This window comes from Pinus tabuliformis, chromosome 9 (assembly GCF_031772625.1).
Source record: "Pinus tabuliformis cultivar Carrire ecotype Pingquan chromosome 9, CPIR1, whole genome shotgun sequence".
NCBI classification, from domain to species: Eukaryota; Viridiplantae; Streptophyta; class Pinopsida; order Pinales; family Pinaceae; genus Pinus; species Pinus tabuliformis.
The window spans coordinates 747,490,373-747,514,570 of record NC_142307.1 but is presented as its reverse complement, the minus strand read 5'-3'; positions in this window follow the sequence as shown (position 1 = coordinate 747,514,570).

Below are 24,198 nucleotides of genomic sequence, written 5' to 3'. Positions count from 1 at the left end.
TGGGAATTTCCTTGCTTTTCTTGAGCAAATTTATGGATAAATATCTAGATATTTGTGAGAAGATTCATTAGTTTGACCCATTGAACTTCCCTCAGTTTCACTAACGTTGCCCTGGTCTAACAACTTGAGTTAGCAGGGTTACCAATGCACCCAAAGGCTTGGTAACAAGCTTTATAAAGCAGGTTTTCAGTGTGCAACCAGCATTAGTGTGGAGTTCAGGCTTGCAATTGTGGTCTTTGCTTCAGTCATGCTGTCTTTCACCTTTGAGTTTATGAGGAGGTCATTTTGTTGTATAACAGATGCCCCCCAAAGTATGAGATCAGAGGTAGAGACGATGGCCGAAATAATTTACTGAAACTGTAATTTTTCCTGTCAAAATGTAGAGAGAGAGAAGCTTCAGGCGACAAGGGAAACCTGATACAACACACACACACACACACACACATATATATATATATATATATATATAGATATATATATATATATATATATATATATATATATATATATATATATATATATATATATATATATATATATATATATATATATAGATATATATAACTGCTAAAATCATTTCCTGAGTCGGGCATTCTCATGCTCAGCAGCTATGTCAGAGTAATCTTCTCAAAAGAGATATGACAATACCGGCCGCCGATAAGCACAATGTGGGTCCAATCTCATATTAGAATCATCTTGAAACAACACTCTCCGAAAAACAATATTCGTAGCTTGGGAGAGGAAACAAGGCTGAATGATGCAAGCTTCTACCCAAGGTCTTGATTTTCACTTCACTAAACAACATAGATCGATACATGCGAATATATGCGTTGACATTAAACATGCATGAAATCATCTGATTATCGGCCAATAATGGAGACCGTTAACAGACGCAAGGAAGGCCACTGATAATGGTGATGGTATCCAAGATGCACAGTACAAACTAGCGAGTGTGAAAGATGTCTTTATCGTCGAACACCCATAGAATCGCTTAATCAGGAGCCAATAATGAGAACCCCTAACCAAGCACAAGGCAATTTGCCACTAATGTGTGAAAGTACTAAGGCACTGAATGTGTCTCTGGGTTATCTTCCTAGATAGAGTGATCCAGGTGGATGTTGGTGGCCACCCACCTATCCCATTTGGACCCCCACAACTATCTCTTTCAATTTTTCAGTTTCCTTAATTATAGCGCAGTTTACTATTTTTAGCAGTTTTTCGGGTGCTAAACTTCTAGAGCCGTTTTAAGGCCCTAAACGACTTTTTTTGGGAAATTTACCTCATTTCTTTTTAGTTAAAAAAACATCTTTTCCGTCGTAGTCCTCGGAGAGATCTTTCCAACGGGCTATCATGCGCGTCAAATGGAGATCATATGCCAAAGTTACAACCCCGGGAAGTTGATGTACCAATTTACCCAAACGGGGCCCATAGTTTGGCGTTTCATCTTCTAGGGTTAGGTTTTGGAATGTTAAGGGTTTTCCATTGTTTCTCAATAATAAATAGGTTTTTGAGCCTCATTGTAAAGACAGTTTGAAACAATTTAGAGGCATGTAGCCGACACATCTCTTCTTAGAGATAAGCTACCATCGCCCTAGCTGGGTTATTTCTATTTGTAAGCATATTTCAGTATCCTCCATTAATGAAATGAAGTATTATTTCCACTGCATCTCTGTTTTTATGGTTATCGCATCTCTGTATTTATGGTTATCTCTGTAATCTATTGCGTTCCTACTTAAATCCGGATCAGTGGTATCAGAGCGGTCTGCTTTTTCTCTGTTTTTCTTTGCATGTCCCCAACGAGGTCGGGATATAAGGAGTTAGGGCTTCAATTGGTCGAACCTTTGCAAGACCAGCCTCGCAAATCTCGACGACCTCCCATGGAGGATGAGAAGAAAGACGAGGGGGCAGGAGATCCTATCAGAATCTTGCTCGAAGAAGCCCTTGAGCGGCAAAGGAATGCGATGATGGATAGCTTTGCGCAGATCCTTCAGCGGCTACCCAGAGGCGACACAACGACTTCCAACAGCTACTTTAGAAACGCCACACCGTTTAAGGTACAAGTTAATTTTGAAATCCCCATCTTCGAGGGTCAAATAGGCGCAGATGCCGTAGTTAAATGGTTAAATCTGCTAGATGGGTATTTTTCTGTTCATGAATTTTCAAGTCGGGAAAAGATTGTTTTCGCTCTTCTCAAAGCAGCCCCCCACGTCAAGGACTGGTGGGAAACATACTGTGAGCAGACGGATGAAAGTACAGGCTCACTATTTTTAGCTGCCCCCACTTGGAATGACTTCCGGGATGCCATCAAGGAGCAGTACTACCCTGTCAAAAGCTATGAGGACAAATACATCAAATGGACCACACTGCAGTAGGGACGAGACCAAGATGTACCAGAGTTCACAAATATTTTTCATACCCTTCGCACACAGTTGGGTATAAAAGATTCTAAGCTGCATCTGGTACTCAATACCGCGGCTGCCTACACAGATACATCCAGGAAGAGATGGAGTTCTTGAACATCTCCTCACTCGGCACAGCATACCAATACGCTGTCAAAATCGAGCAAAAGTTAAAACAGAAGAAGCGAGACATTGGATCTCGAAGCCCAAAGGACAAAGCCAAGGCGGGGTGACCCAAGACAACCCCTCTAAGCTACAAGAAAATAACAACACCATGAAGCCGAAGAAGGACACAGGAAAGTGGTGTGAGTTCCACAAGAGTCCCACTCATAACACAAGTGAGTGTCGGACCAAGCAGTCGCTGGTGGCCGAGTTGAAGGCTTCCGAATCAGATGCATGTTCTGACTTTGAGCCGGAACCGGACAAGGGAGATGGCAAAGGGAAGCAAATCATTGATGTGGATCCTAGTGCCACTATTGCCATTGCCAAGATCCAGAAGAATGAGCCCGAAGAGCCAGAGGAGGGGGAGCGTCTTTTCCACTCACAGATGTGGGTGAAGGGTTCACCGCTGCAATTCATTGTTGATAGTGGCAACGAAAAGAACCTCGTTTCAGCAGAGGTCGTGAAGCAGTTGGGCCTACCAACTACGCCACACCCACAACCATACAGTATCGGGTGGCTTCACGAAGGACGAGATCTCAAAGTTCACTAGCAGTGCCGCCTTCCCTACAGCATCAAGCCCTTCATAGATGAGGTATTGTGTGATGTTACACCTCTGGATGTTTGTGATGTACTATTAGGCCAGCCATACTTGTGGAGGTGACATGCTGTGTATGAGTCAAGGCCTCGCGCTGTCATTATTTCTTTGGATAATTCATTATATAGGATACTAGAGGTAGCTCCACCTACCACCACCTCTTTGATCACTGCTAAGAAAGGCAGCAAGCTCATCTCACAGACTAGGAAATTTATTTTCTGTCTGGTTCGCTCCCAAAGTAAGGTGAAGATCGTTGCTACATCCATGACCCCCGCAAAGGGTTCCTCCACGCAGCAGCAGCAACATAGGGATACAATCATGACAGAACACAGGAACAACTTCTCCTTACCCAGAGGGGTACCACACAAGTTTCAGGTGGGCGAAAAAGTTTGGTTACATCTGCAGAGAGAACGCCTTACTAGAACCCATCAGAAACTCAGACCGCTTCGACATGGTCCTTACACCAGTAACAAGGCTGTGGGAAACAATGCTTTGAAGCACAAAATTCCTCCATTCCTTTGCTTGCACCGATTGTTCAATGTGGACCATTGCCGACCATGCTTCCCACCATTTCTGGACACATCAGAGATTGCATAACAGCTCACTGGAGACCCAGCTCAGCAGAAGCTTCCTCATCTCAAGGAGGAACTCAACGCAATGGGGACCATTGCTTCCTAAGGGGGTAGGAATGATCCAGGTGGATGTTGGTGGCCACCCACCTATCCCATTTGGACCCCCACAACTGTCTTTTTCAGTTTTTCAGTTTCCTTAATTATAGCGGAGTTTACTATTTTTAGCAGTTTTTCGGGTGCTAAACTTCCGGAGCCATTTTGAGGCCCTAAACGACGTTTTTTTTGGGAAATCTACCTCCGCAATGTTTTAGTTAAAAAATCGTCTTTTTCGTCGTATTCCTTGGAGAGATCTTTCCAACGGGCTATCATGCGCGTCAAACGGAGATCATATGCCAAAGTTAAGACCCCGGGAAGTTGATGTACCAATTTACCCAAACGGGGCCCATAGTTTGGTGTTTCATCTTCTAGGGTTAGGTTTTGGAATGTTAAGTGTTTTCCATTGTTTCTCAATAATAAATAGGCCTTTGAGCCTCATTGTAAAGACAGTTCGAAACAGTTCAGAGGCATGTAGCCGACACATCTCTTCTCAGAGATAAGCTACCATTGCGCTAGCTGGGTTATTTCTATTTGTAAGCATATTTCAGTATTCTCCATTAATGAAATGAAGTATTATTTCTGCTGCATCTCTGTTTTTATGGTTATCGCATCTCTGTATTTATGGTTATCTCTGTAATCTATTGCGTTCCTGCTTAAATCTGGATCATAGAGTGTTGAATTCGATAGGAAGAAACCTATCGAAAGGTAGGAAGAAACGGTAGAAAGTCTAGGATGGGAGCTTTGACTAACCTCCACCTACGTCTCCATTCATGAATATGATCAGAGATGTGGGTGGTGGTATCCTGACGAAATGAAGTGAGGAGCTCTGTTCCATTCTCATAGCGGATAGGTAACTGGAAGTGCTTTAGGAATTCCATTGCAAAAGTGTCAAAGATGTTTACTGACGCATGTGGTAACTCAATATACCATTTCATTGCGTTGCCAATGAGGGTGTGGGGAAAAAGACGTAACCGGACACTATCATCCACCATAGAGTTTGAAACACACCAGAGATGGTAGGTGGTGATATGGGTGCCCAGATCCTCCCCTTGTTTTCCATCGAACTTTGGGATGTTCGTTGGTATTTTATGCGGGATCGACGACCATTGTAAGTTGTGATAGATGGGGTCATTTGTCAACTTGTATAAGTCAGGTATATCCAATGTTGCCAAGAAAGGTAGAGAGTTAGGTGCCCCCGACTCGGACCATGGTGATGACAGATGATTTGAGGAGCTTTGCGCTCCTCCCATCATTTGGTTCCCCATATTATACATGGGTTGTGTGGTGTAGCAGTTTCTTTGAGGTATGGTGTTGTAGAGTGGATTTCCATGAGGATTTTGATATTGGGGTATGAAATTGCCCCTAGTATAAGCGGTGCCCCCTTGACTCATTTGAGTATGTGAGTAGGGTGACCCCATGGACTGGTTGAGAACCCCTTGTGGATTCCCGCACAACACAGAACTGACCATTTGGCCTTGATCGACAGAGGGAACGCTCATGTCAATTAGCGACTAACCATGCATGCCTGAGAATGGAGGGGGAATTGTTACATTCCCTACTGGCATGTGCATATTAGGAACCCCCCCAAGTATATGAATCTGGGGGTTTGAACTGTACATTGGCGGCTGACCATGTTGTTGGTAAACGGGAACCATGCCCATAGTGCCGCATTGAGTGTTATAGGGAGCACTATATGTGGCACTTGTTGAAGGTATGCAGTTTGGCACCATAGGGGTGGAACCTGGCATCTGCTGGGTTCCACTCATAGAGGGTGTCATGTGAGTGGTTGTACCTGGGACAAACGGGACAATGGGATTCCACATTACCGGTTTTGTGATCACTGTCGATTGGGGGAGTGGTGAAGGACCAAAAGTGTCCCTAAAGTTCCACAACCCATTAGTTGTTGACTGGATAGATGGAAATGTTCCAACTACTGAAGCAGGAAGTACAGGTACCACGGGAGCCAAGACAGGTTCCAACGGATTCGTGTGCAGAGGGTTAAAGGGCAGAAGAAATCCCTCGGTAAAGAAATCCTCCGACAAACTTGAATCATTGTTGTCCAAATAGATCCCCTGTGAGATCTAGAAGACTGATCCCTCGAAGATGGGGAATACGGTTGAGTGAAACTTGGCAGATCTTCCACAATGGGTGGAGGAAGTCCTAACAATTGTTTGGAGTGATGACGAGGGCCGGATGTAGCCATGGTGACCATTAGTTTTTATCAAATAAATTTTATCATGATATTCTTTAAAGTCTCAAATGATAGCACTTAGGTACCTAAATAAATATAAAAAATACACTAAATGGATCAATCAGTAAACAAAGGGAAATTACCTCGTCTGATAAGCACCAATCACCGGAGATGAAACCCAGTATCTCAATGAATAACAGAGAAGGATGGCCAAATGTACGGTTATGATTACTCTAGAGCTTCGCCCGAACCTCAGATTGAGTGGCCAAGTACTTTCGTGAAGATGAGCATCATCCCAAAAACTGAAGACAGAGTAGATCCATCCGTGTTAGGTACCAGGACAGCCCGTCCCAGTCACCTTGTGTATGTCCCTATAAGTTTTGCCACTAGAGATATCTTAGATCATAGACACCACGGGGGGGGGGGGACATAGTCATAGACAACACGCTGTGTGGGCAGGATACCTGAGTCCCCGACTCAGTTCTGAAATCCCTGAAGGGACCCCCAATACATAGAATGCCCAAAGGATTTGTAAGAGAAGGCATGCTACCTTCAATTACAGTCTGATGTTGTCTCGTATTTCTCTCCACTTTTACTGGAGTGGTCCCAGTAGTATCAGTGGAGAAGGAATTTTTCACTCGTTAACGACACTAGTTTGATTTTCAACCTTCGGTAGTTCACTCACATGCTTATCGCAAGAGCCTAGCCTAGCTAATGTTGGTTTGCTCAAAAGAGTAACTAATTGATTTTAATGTAAATTTTATGTGTACTTGATTATTGTCTTCAGTAGGGGCATTCACATATGAAATATGGTGAGACTCTTGACTCAATAAATCATGCATAAACAATGATTTGAATTTTTTTTTTTCAATTTGATGCATACAAGTTGTATTCTACATATTCATAGTTTCATCTCTGCATCTATAGTCTTTCAACACATGCATAACCAAAAGATTCTTTTCCAATATTTCCTAACAACTACTTGAAACCAAAATGAAGCAACTCACAACTATTTAAACATAAGGATTAATACAAATTATCAGTCTTTCTTTTGAAAAAAATGTTTTTAAGAGAGAAAAACAAATTTTTTTTCCCAAAAATAAATTTCTAGGACACCAATTTTGCTAACATAATACAGTTACAAATCTTATTTCAGCCCATGAGAAGATTTTCCATCCCTTTTGGTCCACATATACTATTGGAAATCAAGGAAAAGGGAGACTAACACTCTGTAACAGTGGCTACAGAGAGTTAGTAGGCTCACTAACGCTCCCTGTACACAGGCACAATGCTTTATAAAGCTTTGTGTAGCCTGGTAACCTGCGTTAGTGTGGGAAATCTATCACAAAGAGGGTTTCCATGATCAGTTTTTGAGATGAATGTATACTAGTAGGATGCAACAAGATATTTGGTGGATCAAAAAAAGGATTACTGAAGAATATGGTGCTCTTGGAAGGAAGAGAGAATAGAGAAGAGTCTAGGTAAATTGCGAACTAGATGTATAGTCCCCAGTGGAGTCGCCAATTCTTCTATGGGGTAAAATGCACGGTGTATGGAGAATGAAAACTACCCTCAAAGGCCTTCCTGGGACATTCGACAAACTATAATATTATCGGTAGAAGCTACCAAGTTATACACACGTTCATCTATCAAATATCAATTAACAAAGTATGGAAAGAGGATTACCTCAAGTCTCCTTCCAGATTTGTTTGGAGATCGCAATGCAGCCAAGAAGAAATCCTTCAAAGCCAGCTCCAAATCAATTCCTACACAAAGGAAAGGAAAACAAAATCACAACATACAATCTTGAAAACTAATATATGAATGCACAATGAACATCTATTTGCATACAACTAAACCACTCATCTAAACAAGTATCGAATGAACAACTTAATGAACAAGGTTACTGACACCATGGAGTAGGGAACACAACTGCAGTTCTATATTAATAATGGAAGAGTGATTACAACCATCCATTGTATCAGTCTTCCTTTGCCCCTTCCACTTCTCTCTCTCTCTCTCCTCTAGCTCACTTCTTCAAGTATGTGACAATTCACAACAGCTTAGTAGGCTATCCTTTCAAATGCTCTAACCCCTTTCACAATGGCCCTCTCACTGCTTATGTAGCAATTAAGTTAGGGTTGCCAAGCTCCTCATAGAGTTCATTAGGGCAAAAGTAATGAACTTTCCCTATTTTCAATCTCTTTCACATTTGCCTTCTTTTTCAGATTGGAATTTCCCAAAATAGTTTGATTTTTGGGAATTTCCTTGCTTTTCTTGAGCAAATTTAGGGATAAATATCTAGATATTTGTGAGAAGATTCGTTGGTCTGACCCAATGAACTTTCCTTAGTTTCACTAACACTACCCCTAGTCTAACAACTTGAGTTAGCAGGGTCACTAATGCACCCATAGGCTTGGTAACAAGCTTTATAAAGCAGGTTTTCAATGTGCAACTAGTGTTAGTGTGGAGTCAAGGCTTGCAGTTGTGGTCTTTGCTTCATTCATGATGTCTTTCACCTCTGAGTTGACGAGGAGGTCATTTTTTTGTATAACAATAGCCTTCACTTTGAGCCCTAAGCTCAAATAACATTGTACTTCAAATCTTGCAAGGAAAGCAAACTCGTATATACAATGACAGTGAAGTAACTTCAGCAAACTGCATTAGAAATAGTAGTGTTTCAGGAGCCTACCATTCACTGGTCCTCCTGAGAATTCTTGACCATCCATTTCCTTTTATAAAAATGCATTCTATCCTCGATAGGCTGAGATTTTATACGGTCCTTTCCATAGATTTTCAAAGTTACCATGGTTTCCTTTTTCTTCATTTTCGGCATCCCATCGTAGTACTACATCTTCCAACTAAAACTTTTATGCCTTGGTTTTGCAGTCATAAATATTCTTTATCTTCTCTTGTAGCTGGAAAGTGTTTTGAGAAACCTCCTCTCGTTTGTTGAAGGTGAATCATTTGATTAATCTGGCACTGAATATCATCTTCTTCACTGCCAGGTTCCTACAATAATCTCATGACTGAGACTACAAGGGATGTGGGAAACACTATATCAGTACCATAAACCAATTCAAAAGGTGACATGCCTATTGATTTCTTACTACTCACTCTGTCGGCCCATAAAGCATTGAAAAGCTTCTAATGCCAATTCTTTTTGTTTGCTTCCCACATCTTCTTAATAATGTTTACCAAGGATTTATTTGAAGACTCAGCTAGTCCATTGCCTTGTAGGTAGTATGCCATGGAATGAGCCAATGTGATGTTGTATTTGTTGCAAAACTCAAACATTCTCTTCAACTTAAATGCTGGTGCATTATCTATAATAATCTTGTGAGGGAAATCAAAACGAGACAAGATATTGGACTCTTAAAACTGAATGATTACCATGTCCATAGCTTGCCTTGTTGGAATGGCTTCAATCCATTTGGTGAAGTAATCGGTAGCCGTCAAAATCCATTTGTGTTGTGCTAATGATGTAGGATGAATTTCTCCTATGAAATCAAGCCCCCACTACTAGAAAGGTGCATTACCGACAACCGGCTTTAGAGGAAGGGGAAGCAACTTCCTTTTTCCCTGAAAAACTTGAAATTCATGTTAGCTCATGACTGTCTTATATAATCTGAAAACAAAGATGGCCAATAATATCCTGCTCTCAATATTTTTTTAGCTGTTGTTTTCCAAAATAAGTGACCACCAAAATATCCTCTATGGAAATCATTCATAACCTACTGAGCTTCATTTTCAACCAAACAATTAAGGAGAACCCCTTTCAGATCTTTCCAATAGAGAGCACTATCTAAAATGTATAATTTTGTGTACTTTAGTTTTAGTGATCTACCTTTACTTCTTGACATTCCAGGAGGAGGAGAAAGATGTTGAAGAACATATACTATATCGGAATACCAAGGTGAGTTGAGAAACATCTCTAATACCTAAATGAGTATGCCACCATCTTCATCATCTGACATTGTTGCAATGATATTAATGTCCAGATCATGAAGATTTGACTCAGCCATGAGTTTTTCCAAGCATTGACCTTTGATCAGTTTGGTAGGCTTAATCTCAAGATCATACTCTAACATCGCTGCTATCCACTTACCTCTTCTTCCCTTTGGATCAATTTGCATGAGGACATCTTTGACAGCCATGTTAGGAACATATGTTATGGTATGTGAATGTAGAATGTAAACTCGGAAATACTTCAATGTCTTTATAAGAGACAAATCTTGTTTCTCAATGATATTATAGCGCAAAGCAACATCTCTGATAGTTTGACTAAAAAATGCAATGGGTTGTTCCACTTGATCCTTCTTTTGCATCAACACCATAGCCAAATTGTGCTCAGATGCAAATGAAAATATAATAAAATCATGAGTATAATCGTGACTGATCAAAATTGGGGCTGTGGTCAAAGAAAGCTTTACCAAGTTGAAAGATTTCATGGCATCCTCGGTCCATTTTATAGTGTTTTCCTTCTTCAACATATTAGTTAACTCACGTAAATGCTCAGCCAAATTTGGTATAAATCTATGTAAGAAGTTCATCTTACTGTTGAAATCTTGAATCTCCTTTTTGTTATGCAGAAAGTCTATTTGTTGGATTGCCTCCACTCGTGAAGTATCAATGAGAATACCATCTTTGGAAATTATATGACCAAGGAGTTTACCTTCCTCCATCGCAAAAAGACTCTTCTTTGGATTTAGAGAAATCCTGAAATCCCTGCATTTCTGAAAAACAATCCTCAGGTGGTGTAAATGCTCATCATCACAACCAAAAAATACTGTCAAGTCATCTAAATAAACTACCAATAAAACATCCTTCTCGTTAGCAAAAGCTATATCCATGGCCTGCTAAATTGTGGCCACGACATTCTTCAACCCAAATGGCATCTTGGCATACTAAAAAGTTCCCCATGGTGTTGTGAAGGTGGTTTTGTATTAGTCTTTTTCATGCACCAATATTTGATTGTAACCTGAGTAGCCATCTAGTAGTGACATCCGTGATGCTCCAACTACTCTTTGCAGAATATGGTCCATCTTAGGAAGAGGGTAATTATCTTTCAAGGATACTTTATTTAGGTTCTAGAAATCAATGCACAACCTTATCTCTCCGGTCTTTTTTCGTACCGGGACCAAATTTGAAACCCAATCAGAGAATCTAATTGGAATAATGATACCAGATTTAAACAATCTATTTACCTCTTTCTCGATGGATGGTAGCTGTTGGGCATGGAATCCCCCCCCGAAGCATGTTTTGGGGCTCAAAGCCCAATTTTTGGTCTAATATGGTTGTAAAGCTCCGCGAATTGCGGGCTCAAAAGTATGTTAGAGTCATAGGGTTGTCCGCCCTAATCTTGTAATATAATGTCAGCCTACCCATGGTCCATAGACCATGGGATTGTATAAATAGAGCCAGGCTCTAAGTGTAAAAGATAGTTAGTAAGAAGGAAGTAGGTGATAGAGAAGTGGAAGCATAGATCAAGTGTAAAGTGTGTCTTGGGCCATAGAGTAGGAGAAGGCTCTGTAGCTGAGTGCACAGAGGCCTAGATGTCTGCAGCTGAGTGCGCGGACCCGTACAACTGAGTGTGTAGGGCAGAGTCAAGTCTGTAACCAAAGAAGAGAATAATAAAAGAAGTTGTATCCAAATTCTGTGTATCTATTCTTGAGTTATTACATGTTTAATATCAATTGCAAATATGTTGTTTATTTACTGTGCGCACTTGTATGAATGATTTATATTGCTAAGTATACTTTACACATGCAAGTAAGCTAAGTTAATCAACTAACAGAGAAATACTAGTAAGGACTTGGTTAATAACAATGCCTAGCCCCCGAGTAGGGTTGTGTGAAGGTAGCAGCACAAGCTGCGAGGTATAGGTAAGTGTGCATAGCGACGTGCACGTAACGTCAAACCACTTGAACTCATCAGACATCTCTAGGGTGCGGAAACCTGGTTCTAGCACCCTCCCATGCTACTTCGAGTGAGACCTCAGTCTGCACTCTGCGGATTTTTGCCAAAAGGGCTAGTAGTACCGGGATTTGTTTGGCTAAATCACCTCCGAACCTGGGTCAGGCCCCAACAAGCCAACAACAGCAGCTTTGGATTGGTTCTCCTCAACTTTTGTCTAAAAGGTTTTTGATTCGGCTTGATAGGAATGGTATGCTGAATGATGTTCTTGTCATATACTTTCAAATCTAAGTAATCCCATGCAAAAGCATCTGAAAATTCATAAAGCAATTTAACATACTTAGCCTTTGATTCGAGAAACAATGTTTTTGATCACTTTACAAGCTTTGGCTGGTCTGCTGTCCCAAGGTTTACATCTTTAACTCCTTTGTCAATAGGAACCAAGGTTGGTTTTCTTGCCACATCATCTTGATCAAACAACTCCTCTAAAGGTATAAGACCTCTAGGAATAACATGATCCTTCAGTTGTAAAACGTCCATCTAATTTACCTCAATGTCTTGTTCATCAGAATCACAAACATCATCAATGAAAGCATTCTTAAACTTCCTTTCATTTTGAAAAAATGAATTAATTTCATTGTCATCCTAGAAAGCTTGCCAATATCTCAGATTATCAGGAATAGTAGGCCTATGTTTGACATGAATTTCAAATTTATTGCTAGAATTCATTGGAATTTTCAGATTGCGCGCTATTATAGCAAGTGAATCAACAATGATATTTTGACTTCTTGGCACTGTTGTCAATGTGTATTCTAGAAACACTTTCAAGATATCTAGGACTGCATTCCTATAAGCTCTAATCCGTGGATGCTTCGCTTGATATTCTCCTTTGACTTGTTTAATCACTAGCTCTGGATCACCATAGACAGAAATCCTTTTCGCACCCAGCTTCAAAAATTTTAGACCTGTAATCAATGCCCCGTAATCCACTTCATTATTAGAGCAATCAAATGCTAATTTATAGGAACACACTCTAACATTACTTAGGACTTTGTTTGGCTGAAAAATAGGACTTCAAAACAAAATTCCAATACCTGCACCATATTTACCCAAAGCACCATCGAAGTCCATGCTCCATAGGTCAGCTTCATCTTCCAAATGTTGGAATTCTGCTTTAGTTTTGATCTTACCTTTGATGGTTTCTTCACTTTTCTACTCTTCACTAACTTTCTGCTCCTCTGGAGGCTGCTCAGAAGGGGTTGCAATTTTTTCCTTTTCTTGATTAAGAATTGCTCTAAAACTCTCAGAAATTTCTGGTACATCATCTACTTCTACAAACTGAATATCAACATCATTCAATCCACTATCAGTGTACAAAACAAAAGACTCTAAATATGTATGTACATCATTTATCAGATGATTTATGGGTTTCTCTTTACTAGTGATCATATACTTCATATTCTTTTCCTAGTACAACTTCCTCAATTGACTGAAAATAGGGATTGTAGCATAAGAGAACTCAAGTTGTAAAGTGCCATTGAGTTTGGTTCCCCACGATATAGACAATAGCATACCAAATCAAGGTGGTATATCAGCTACTACCACATCCATCAAGACATTCTTGGCTAGGATTTGATCTAAGGAAACCACCAAATCTTTGATGAGACAAATACAACGAACTCTACCAGAATAAAATGAGTACAAATCATGATATTTTCAGGTGATATTCATGCCCAACTTTTCCATGATGGCCTTGGGCATCAAATTGTGCGAAGATTCAGAATCAAGCATAGCATTATGAAGAATATACTCATGTAGTGTAAGACTCAAATAAAAGGGCGGGACTTTGCTATCTTCTATCTTACCTTCTATAGCTGGACCAGAAATAAGTTCAGGGTGATCATCCTCAACATTCACCATGTCAGACAAAGGATAAATTTGCAGTATTCTAGACACATGGTGTTTGTAATGGCTATTCTTAACAAGCTCATTCAAAGGAATGGACACTTTCAATTTAGCAATTTCACTTTCTAAATTAAAAGATGTGATTTTTTCTACCTCTTTGACACGGATTTCCCTCTTATCTATTTGCTCCTTCGTTGCACTATCCTTTTTCTCATTGTCTTTCTCTTTTGTAGCTATACTTGTTGATGGTTGATTTACCTTGCTAGAATTCTGATCGGCAAGCTCCTTTCCCTTTTCCTGATTACTTGGCGGATCATTCTTCAATTGAACATCCTTCCTCTTTTGAATAGGATTGACCAGTACATCTCTGCTCCTCAAAGGATATTGTCTCTTCTGTGCACTCACAGTATTCTTGTAACCACACTAATAATCATCAAATTCGACCTCCAAAACAACATCATCTGCCAAGATGTAGTCCTCATCCTTTAGAATGTCAGAACCTTCTGCATACTCCTCATCTTTGGTCAGAAATATAGACATACCATCAACAGTGAAAAAGTGATTTGTTTATATTACCAGATTTTCCTTATCTTCTTCTTCCACTCCTTGAACATAATTCTATTGTAACGGAGTTTTGATCTGCTGTTGTTGTTGCATTGGTTGTTCTAGTGCCTTTTGTTATCTTTGATTGATTCAGAATTGGGGCTATTGCTGCCCTCTAAAGTTTGGATTTTGGATATGCGTTTCAGGTCTGTTTGTGATGGACAACTAGTCAACCATCTTTTCCAATGTTTGAATCAATGCATCCACTTTTACATCTGAAGTAGATGCTTCTTCTTTCACGGTCACTCTTTTCTCTGATCTCATTCTTTCTCGTTTGGCCAGCAAGTTCGCTTCTACGCTCACAACATTCTTTTGCATGTCTTCTAGAGTTGTAGGATCACGTTCACGCAACTGATATGCCATATCAGCATCAAATCCATATGGAAAATTAAGCAAATCCAATCCCTTTGGTGGTTTGATGTTTGCAATGTTGAAAATGCAACAAGATGATGGAGCTTAGTGGAAATGAGTCGCCTTCACTAAGTGGGCCTGCAGGCTATTTTTGGCACAAAGTCTATTTTTTGACATATGGATCATGGTCTATGAGTTGCAGGATGTTGTTTATGGATGATTGGTCATGTTGGGAAAAATAGATGGACTTCTATTTTTGGTTCACAGTGGAGTGATCAGAGTCTATTTTTAAACTGCCAGGCTAAAAATAGAACAGTCGAATATTATTAGCTCTTAATAATATTTGGACTCTAAACATTATCTTATTCTCTTGGATCACTTCAGTTCGAGCTATGGATGTGGCACATGCAGCTGATAGAAGGAATCACATGGTTTCTTATGTGTTAGTTGAGCTATTGCATGGAGGAATTTAGTTAGAACTCATGCATGTGAGTTCTGTGGAGTTGGATGTGGAGTTGATGGAGTTGTGTTCAGTTTGACTTAGTTGAACTAGTTGTATTTAGTCTAACTAAAGAATACACTAGTGATGAGTTGTGTGAAATAAATATTAATTAATTCACTAATTATTAACTCATAAAGAAACTAAAGAATACATCAGTTAACTCAGTGCATGGACAGTTCAACAGAGACATGTGTTAGAGGTAAGTGAAAGGGTGAGTTGTGACTATCAGTTGTGCATGAGATTTTGCACATGCAGGGATTGAGTAATGCCAATGAGGATTGTGCAGTGTGGGTCAATATCAAGGAAATTATAGCCTGTGCTCACGTGATTTTCAGTGTGGATGATTTTCACTTTGAATTATGCAGTGGAGGTAGGCAAAGCAGCGGAGGAGATTTAAACCTGTGACTTGTTTGGATCTGAGCTAGTTTTGTGTGTAACAGGTGGAGATAGTACTGAGTACTTGTGAGGAGTATTGTACTATGTATTGTTACATGTTATCAATCATTATAATATATAGATAGTGTGGGGTTTTCAGCTGTATGCTTTCCCGGGTTACATACTGTGTTAATGTGCGCATGCAATTGATGTTTCATTGTTTTTAATGCTGCTAAATTGATGATCAACGTAGAGGAGATTATGTATTGTGCATGTATTCCGCAATAGTGTATAATTGGGATAATCTCTGTGAATAAGTGTTTATTATTCAAAATTTCTACATGGTGTCAGAGCTGTTGATCATCAAATCTATTATTCAGAAAGTGTTTACATTTTATTTCTTCAAGCAGGGTCTGTAATCGGGCCAGGTAGCCTCTGGATTCATCCTTCCTTTGGAAGGTGAGATATCCGGTAAAAGCCCATACATTCAATCTCTGTACAAGAAATACTTTGTTCTCACGAATTTTAGATCATAAGCGGTTGAGTTTTGAGCTGGTGGAATTCGAATATGCAGCAGTGTTTTCTTGGTGTCAAAGTTGAAATGTCTTGCAACGAATTGCGATTGGAGTATGCTCTTGAAGGAAGCTCAAATTATATTGCATGGAAAGACAGGATGGAGGTGGTGTTAGATGATAATGGGTTGAAGGATTTCATAGAGGCTGAGGTCCAAAAGCCTACTGATGCTGCTGAAGCTGTGGTTTGGCAAAAGAAGACAGCAAAGTGTCGAAGGATTCCGTTGGAGGGCGTGAAGGATCACATTGTGTCTAGCTTGCATGGAAAGGCTTCTCCATACTTGATGTGGAAAGCATTGACAGATCTATTCCAAAGCAAGAGCGACCAGAGGAAGTTGGCGCTCAAGGATAAACTCAGAAACATTAAGTGTGAGAATGGAGACAGTATGCCCAGGTATCTCACGAAGTTCACCCAATGCCGGTATGAGCTGGGAAGTGTGGGGGTAACTGTCGATGATGAGGACTTGGTGAGCTTGGCTCTCCTTGGTCTTCCAAAGAGTTGGCATTCCTATCAGGACTCTGTCAATGGTCGGGAGAAATTGCCAGGATGGGAGAGACTTTGGTCGGATCTTGTGCAAGACGAGATCAGACGGAGCACCAGAGACAGTTCTTGATCCATGCATGATGAGGAGAACTATGCCTTAGTGAGTAAGGTGAAGAAGGGGAAGGTGAAGGGTTCTCTTTCCGAATCTAGTTCTTCCAATGATGGGAAGAAGGTTGACAAGTCGAAGGTGAGATGCTTTCGTTGTCATGAGTTGGGCCATTATGCTACTAATTGCCCAAAGAAGAAATCCAAGAAGGGATCCGGGGAAGGATCTGTAGTTGAGGCACTTGCTTCACAGTTCGAGTTGGATTTTACACTCTTTGCATGCATGGTTTCATCCATGGTGGGAAGTGGTTGGTTTCTTGACAGTGGAGCTTCTTTCCACATGACCGGTGACAAGAGTTTGTTCAGTACTTTGGAGGAGAAAGATCTCCAGATACTCATAGCGATGGGTAATGATGAGAAGTATAGTGTCTTAGGTGTAGGCACGGTTATTTTTCAGAGGGAGCATGGAGCTCGCCTTACCTTGACCGATGTCAAGTATGTACTAGGACTGAAGAGAAACTTGGTGTCGATCGTGATGCTGGAAGACAGAGGCTGTGATGTAGTCTTTAGTAAGGGAAAGGTTTTCCTTATACACATCATCACTAGACAGGTGAAGCAGATTGGTTCACGGGTCAAGAACCTGTATGCTCTTGAGGTTCAAGATGCATGCAAAGCCTTGAGAAACGAGGCAACTGATGGAGACTTGGTGGTTGAGAGGGAGCGTATATTACCTCTCAACATGCAGAGCTAGAAGAAGTCTCAGACGATTGTGGAGGAGCCACGATTGGTGCAGCAGCTTCAAGAGGTTGTGGAGCAGCCAAAACAAGGGAAGCTGAGAGGAGATCGAGTAGAGACATCTACTCATGTAAAGACCTCCAGTAAGGGGAAACTTCGAGCCAGGTGGGCAGAGGGATCACATGTAGCCATACGTCCAGGTAGGAGGTGGGGTGATGTGGATTGATCATCCGAAGGAGGAGGGGCAGGATCCTTGAGGTACCCAACCTCTTGGATGATACCTTGCTACGAGAGCCACGATGTGGAGTAGCATGAACCGACTAATTGGGTAGAGACAGATGCAGATGGAGCGGCAGAGAGAGCGACAGTGTAGGGAATCCCAGGACAACGCATAGCTAGTAGGCTGCAGTAATTCGAGAGGCACAAGTGTTTTGCATAGTGCTAGGTGGCACAGATAAGTGTGCAATGGTGCAAGATGCATGGAGATGTTGCAGTAGCGAAGATGTCAGAGAGGGAGCACTTGTCAGCAGCAAGTAGAGCTTCAGCATCAGAGTATGTTCCTAGCCCAACAAAGTGGTCAGTTGGGATTGTTTTTGTTCCAAGTGTTGTTGGAGCAAGTGGACCGGGAAAATGTGTTGCATGTAGAACATTCCAAAGTTGCAGGATAGGGGTTGTAGATAATCCATATCTTGTTGAGAGGGAGTGTTGAAAATGCAACAAGATGATGGAGCTTAGTGGAAAGGAGTCGCCTTCACTAAGTGGCCCCGCAGGATATTTTTGGCACAAAGTCTATTTTTAGACTATGTCTATTTTTAGACATATGGATCATGGTCTATGAGTTGCAGGATGCTGTTTATGGATGATTGGTCATGTTGGGAAAAATAGATGGACTTCTATTTTTTGTTCACAGTGGAGTGATTAGAGTCTATTTTTAGACTACGAAGCTAAAAATAGAACAGTCGAATATTATTAGCTCTTAATAATATTTGGACTCTAAACATTATCTTATTCTCTTGGAGCACTTCAGTTCGAGCTACGGATGTGGCACATGTAGCTGATAGAAGGAATCACATGGTTTCTTATGTGTTAGTTGAGCTATTGCATGGAGGACTTCAGTTAGAACTCATGCATGTGAGTTCTGTGGAGTTGGATGTGGAGTTGATGGAGTTGTGTTCAGTTTGACTTAGTTGAACTAGTTGTATTTAGTCTAACTAAAGAATACACTAGTGATGAGTTGTGTGAATTAAATATTAATTAATTCACTAATTATTAACTCATAAAGAAACTAAAGAATACATCAGTTAACTCAGTGCATGGACAGTTCAACAAAGGCAGGTGTTAGAGGTAAGTGAAAGAGTGAGTTGTGACTATCAGTTGTGCATGAGATTTTGCACATGCAGGGATTGATTAATGCCAATGAGGATTGCACAGTGTGGGCCAATATCAGTTGTATGCTTTCCCCGGGTTACATACTGTGTTTATGTGCACATGCGATTGATGTTTCATTGTTTTTAATGCTGCTAAATTAATGATCAATGTAGAGGAGATTATGTATTGTGCATGTATTCCGCAATAGTGTATAATCGGGATAATCTCTGTGAATAAGTGTTTATTATTCAAAATTTCTACATGCAGGGATAACATTATACACTGCATTAAATCTTACACAATAATCTTGCACACTCTCTCCAACATTTCTTTTGATGTTCTCATATTCGGACAGAATCTGAAGGGGATTTTTCTTCACCTCCCATCAATCTAGGAATTGCCTATGGAGAATGGGTAGAATAGTGATAGAAGTTGTTGGTAGGGCTCTGAACCATTTCCGAACTTCTCCTCCAAAACTTTGCACAAATAGCCTCATCGCCACATCTTCAATTTCAACTTCATGGAGCTCAAAGAAATAATTTATCTTGTCTACCTATTGTTGAGATGTAATGGTTTGGGTGCTGTCAAAGAAAGTTATTTTGGTTTGATAATTAGCAGGCATTGCACCAGGATTTTGAGCTAAAACAAGGGGTGCATATCAGGTAGCCATAACTGGAGGTGGGGGAGGTGGTGGATTTAAAGCAAGGATTGGGATATTCGGTATACTCAAAGGGGGATTAACAATAACCTGAGCGGTGTGAACAATTTGTGAAGAAGAAGGCAGGGGATGAGAGTTGTTTAAGTGGCAGTAGATGCAGAGGAGATATTTCGAAAATTCAAAGATGCCCAATGAGTCTTATTCTGCACCCAAGTGTTTAAGTTTGAAGAGAGGTTCTGCAAATGATCAAGAGTATGAATAAGTCGTGACCTTGATTTATTTTTTGAAAACAAGTCTTCAACAGGGTTTTAAAGAGATATAGAGGAATCAACAACTGTTTGATCAATCCAAGTTAAAGATTTACTACAAAATAAACTTTGTTGAAAATTAACATCAAACTCAATGTCTTGCAAAGTGTCTAACCTTCCGGGGAGTGAATTAACACGAGGAATGAAATCCTCACTTGATTGTTATTCAATTAAACTTGATTTCTCTGTAGCTTTCATAGAATTTTGCCCAATTTTATGAGGATCACTGACAATGGTTGGAGGGTTCGGATCTGGATTGGATTTGGTGTACTTTCGAGAAGCCAGTATATCTAATTTTGAAATTTTATATATTGCTTTACAACTTTCCAATTCAGCGTATTAAATTCTAAAACTCATCATACACAAGCTTAAGAATTCAATTGAAACATCTTACTAGGGTGATTAACTTCTGATCTTTCGTTCCCCAGTATGGTCGCCACTATGTTATCACCTGGATTGAACCTCAGGCTGAAGGAAGGCAATGCCAGGGTAACCACAAACCACGCTTAGCCAAGTATCTAGCCCTACTAGGCCAGGAGAGGGCTCTCTCCGTAAGGATCTCAGCCAATATGATTGGATCAAGAAAATGATATTAGGCTAGGTATAGTAGCACAAGGTTTGATTTGATTTTGAAGGGTTTTGCTAAATCAAGAGGAGCCAAACAATTAGGGCAAGGAAATAAGGTCAAAATTTCAGGGTATTCGATGAGGCAAGGTAGGCACAAGGCTTATAACTCTAGGGTTTGATGGGTGAGGTTATTCTAGATAGGTGAGGAGCTAGAAAGAGCATGCAAGAAAACATGGATTCTTCCTAAACTAAAGAAAACATAGACTATGAATATTTTTCCAAAACAAAGCATAAATATTATGGGTTCTGCCTATCAACTTGAAAACATCCACTTAAAAGCAATGAATTGATTGATGAAGTACAATTTTTTTTTTAAATATGATCACAATAGAGAAAACTAAACTAAACATCATACCACATGGATCCCAAAGAAATAGCTGCAACTTTTCATTAATCTCCTGCTGAAAATTGATACAAAATGATGTCTATTCAAAGCCTAAGCATCCAACTGAGTCCAACCCTTTACAATGAGAAAGAAGAAGAAGATATAGACATTGATTCAACCTCCTCCCATCCTCAGGGGTCGAATTCCTAAGATGAGGAACTAATCCAACAAAAATTGAACAAGAAACTGGAATCTAGGCAACCTAACAACTTGCCTCTAAAAGTGAGGAAACTGATTCATTTGTCCTCAAGATAACTTTTAATCTAATGAAACTACCTTCTAGTAATCATTATCCATCATATTTACATGCCTAGTCATCATTTACATAAGTAAAACACCATCCATGAGAGGAAACCCAAAATTACAGTCAAGGAATAGTGAAATGGAAATCCAGCACAATTTTTGTCCTATGCACAGCGCCCAAGCTCTATACACATTGCTTTTTGTAGGGCCATGTTGGAGGCCTTCACAGTGTCCAAATTGAGATCATGATAGCCAATTGGAAATATCTTCAAGTCTTATTTCCATAACATATTGAATTTCTTCATTTGAAGTTCATTTGATCCCTCAAAAACTAATTCTCCTAATACTTTTTCTGTGTGTCCAGAAAAGGGCAGAAAGGTCATTTTTTTGGTGTTTCTTGACCTTTTGGTTGACCAGTTCTACTCTAAAAGCTTAGAAAATGCTCAGGATGGATGTAGTCATCATTATGAATCTAAAATTTCTTACCATTTCCTCATTCGATTCTCCTAGGAAAAGCGCAACGGCAGTGCCAAAATTTTTGTGTCAAAAATTGCCAAATTCTTCAAAAGGAAAAAATTCTTCAAAACTTGCTCAAAATTTGTGGTAAACACGACCATTAATTATCTTGGTTAGCCAAGGAAAATTCAGCAAGCAACCTAAGCCTATCATCCTCATTTTTGCCTTTGATTACTTGTTTTAGCCTTGTCTTCATTTACTTGACCCTTATGTTGCAAATCTTGTTCTGGGTGCTGTAATGGTGAGCCATGTGCCTGATGATTTGATTCTCCCCATTGGCCTTTTGTAGCAGCTTCTCCAAATGCAAATTGACCTTGTCAAGCCAAGTCTCTCTATCTTCCTCAAATCCCTTCTCAATTCTTTGTTTTGCAGTCAAGTTAGCTGGTGTTTCTTCCTCTTGCATTATTGACTTTCCCTTGTGTTGTGGCCACCAACAACCCCCTTCCTTAATTAGTATCAGCAATAACACTATATAAGTGGGGACCGTTAGTCAAAAATTTTAAAAAATCAATTAGTGCTTATATGTCACTCCTTAAGAAATACCGCATCGCGCAAAGAATGATAGGGCATTTTCTTATGAGTCAAAATGATAAAATGCGAGATTGTGACGCAAACTCCATCGCATCGCATGAATTAATGAACACTCACGTTGGAAAACCTTAAAATCACCGATATGCGATATTGCATATCATATATCGCAAAATCGCATAAAATACACATAACAATTAAATGATTAAGCGATCCGCGATCTTGCGATATTGCGATCTACGATCTTTGCGATATTGCAATCAAACAACCTGGCGATAGAACAGCACGAAGATATTGCGGTAATGCGATACAGCGATATGCGATACTGCGATGCGAATCGCAGAAACATTCCATCGCATATTTTCCTGGCTCAATATTCAAGAAGTTTTTTCATAAACCAAGAACTGGTTACGCACTTTAATGATAATTAATGAGTTATATGCCAATTGTTAATAAAATATGGTTTTGTGTTTTTCGAAGAGCCAGTTCACGTAAGGTGGCGTGTTTTTGCATATCCGTGGCATTTAAAGCTTTCCTGTCATTATTTATTATCATTACTCTCTCCTCACTTGTGAACTGCAGGAACGAAAAACAAAAGTTACACAAAGCAATGTGCAGGAAACTATGGGGGAAAAAGCGTAAGGCTCCAATGTCCAAAGACAAAGAAAAGGCGCCCTTATACGCAGACACCGCATGCAACAGAGCCGCAGATTCACAAAATTCTGCTGAGCCATCCATTACAGATCTTTCATATATAGCCATGGTTAAATGGGTACTGAGTGATGCTGATATCAGAGACAGACGGTTTAATGCTTAGGGTCAAGAGCTCACGAAATCATTATTTTTACAAATTTTGAGCTTTATACCCGATAAGAGAAAGAGGCACAAAAGGCGAAAAATGCATCAGAGAAGCCTGGATCAAAGAACAGAGGCAGTTTCCAATGCGCGATTAGCGCCTAGCGCTAATCGTGCATCACTGAGAAAATTGCTCGAGAAGGAAAGCTTCTAACTACTCAGTCACCTGTAAGCCCGAAAATTGCAAGAAGCAATGATAAAAAACAAACTGGAAACAGAAAGCTAAAGAAAAGGCAGAAGCAATTCAAGGGTTAACCAAGTTGAACTGGGATTATTACTGGGCATACACGGTAAAGCCACATAGTCAGTGGATGACTCTCAAGTATATCATCGATTTTGCTGAGAAGATGGTGCCAGTTCTTGCCAATTCTGTTTGCTTAGCTCAACCAAAAGTGGAAGACAGTGAGCCGACTCTACTCAAGCAAACACTGAATGTTTTCAATGTTAAGGAGCAAATGCAGAAATAGTTAGATATTAGATTTAATTTTAGAATTAGTTTTGCTTTATTTTTGCTTAGAAAAAGGACGGTCATTTAAACCGTATCCTGAATTTTTGTAAATAAGTTATTTAGTTAGTAGTATTTAAACCCTTCTCATGCATTTAGAGAGGGGTCCATAAATTTATCAAAAACTTGTCCTCAGAACATGCACTTTTGGACCCTCCAAGGAGGTTTCGATGAATGAATGGAACATGATTTGTTGATGTTTGCATTTGATATCTGCTACTGATGTTGCACTTTTGTACTCTTAGTGGATGTTAGAGAAAAGAGAGATAAATCATTATCGTGTGAAGCTCATGAGTAGGACTAGTTATAAATGGTACTTTTATCTCTTAACCATTTCTGCTTATGTGTTAAAGTGATATATAGTTTTTAGTTGTTTATGGAGTATTGCATGAATGCCTGAGTTATCATTTGGTAGTTTTGTACGGTGATAGATATTTATTTATGCTTAATGTATGAATAGCTCATTATGCGATAGGTTTTTCACAACTGTTTCGTCTAACTTTTTATGTGAAGTGGTTCATCCTTATTGATTTCTTTTCTCATAATAGCTTAATGATCTTTATTACCAGTTGTTATTTGAAATCTTTTTAGATCGAATAATAGAAGAATTACATCCCGAGTTAGTATAGACTTAGATGTTGC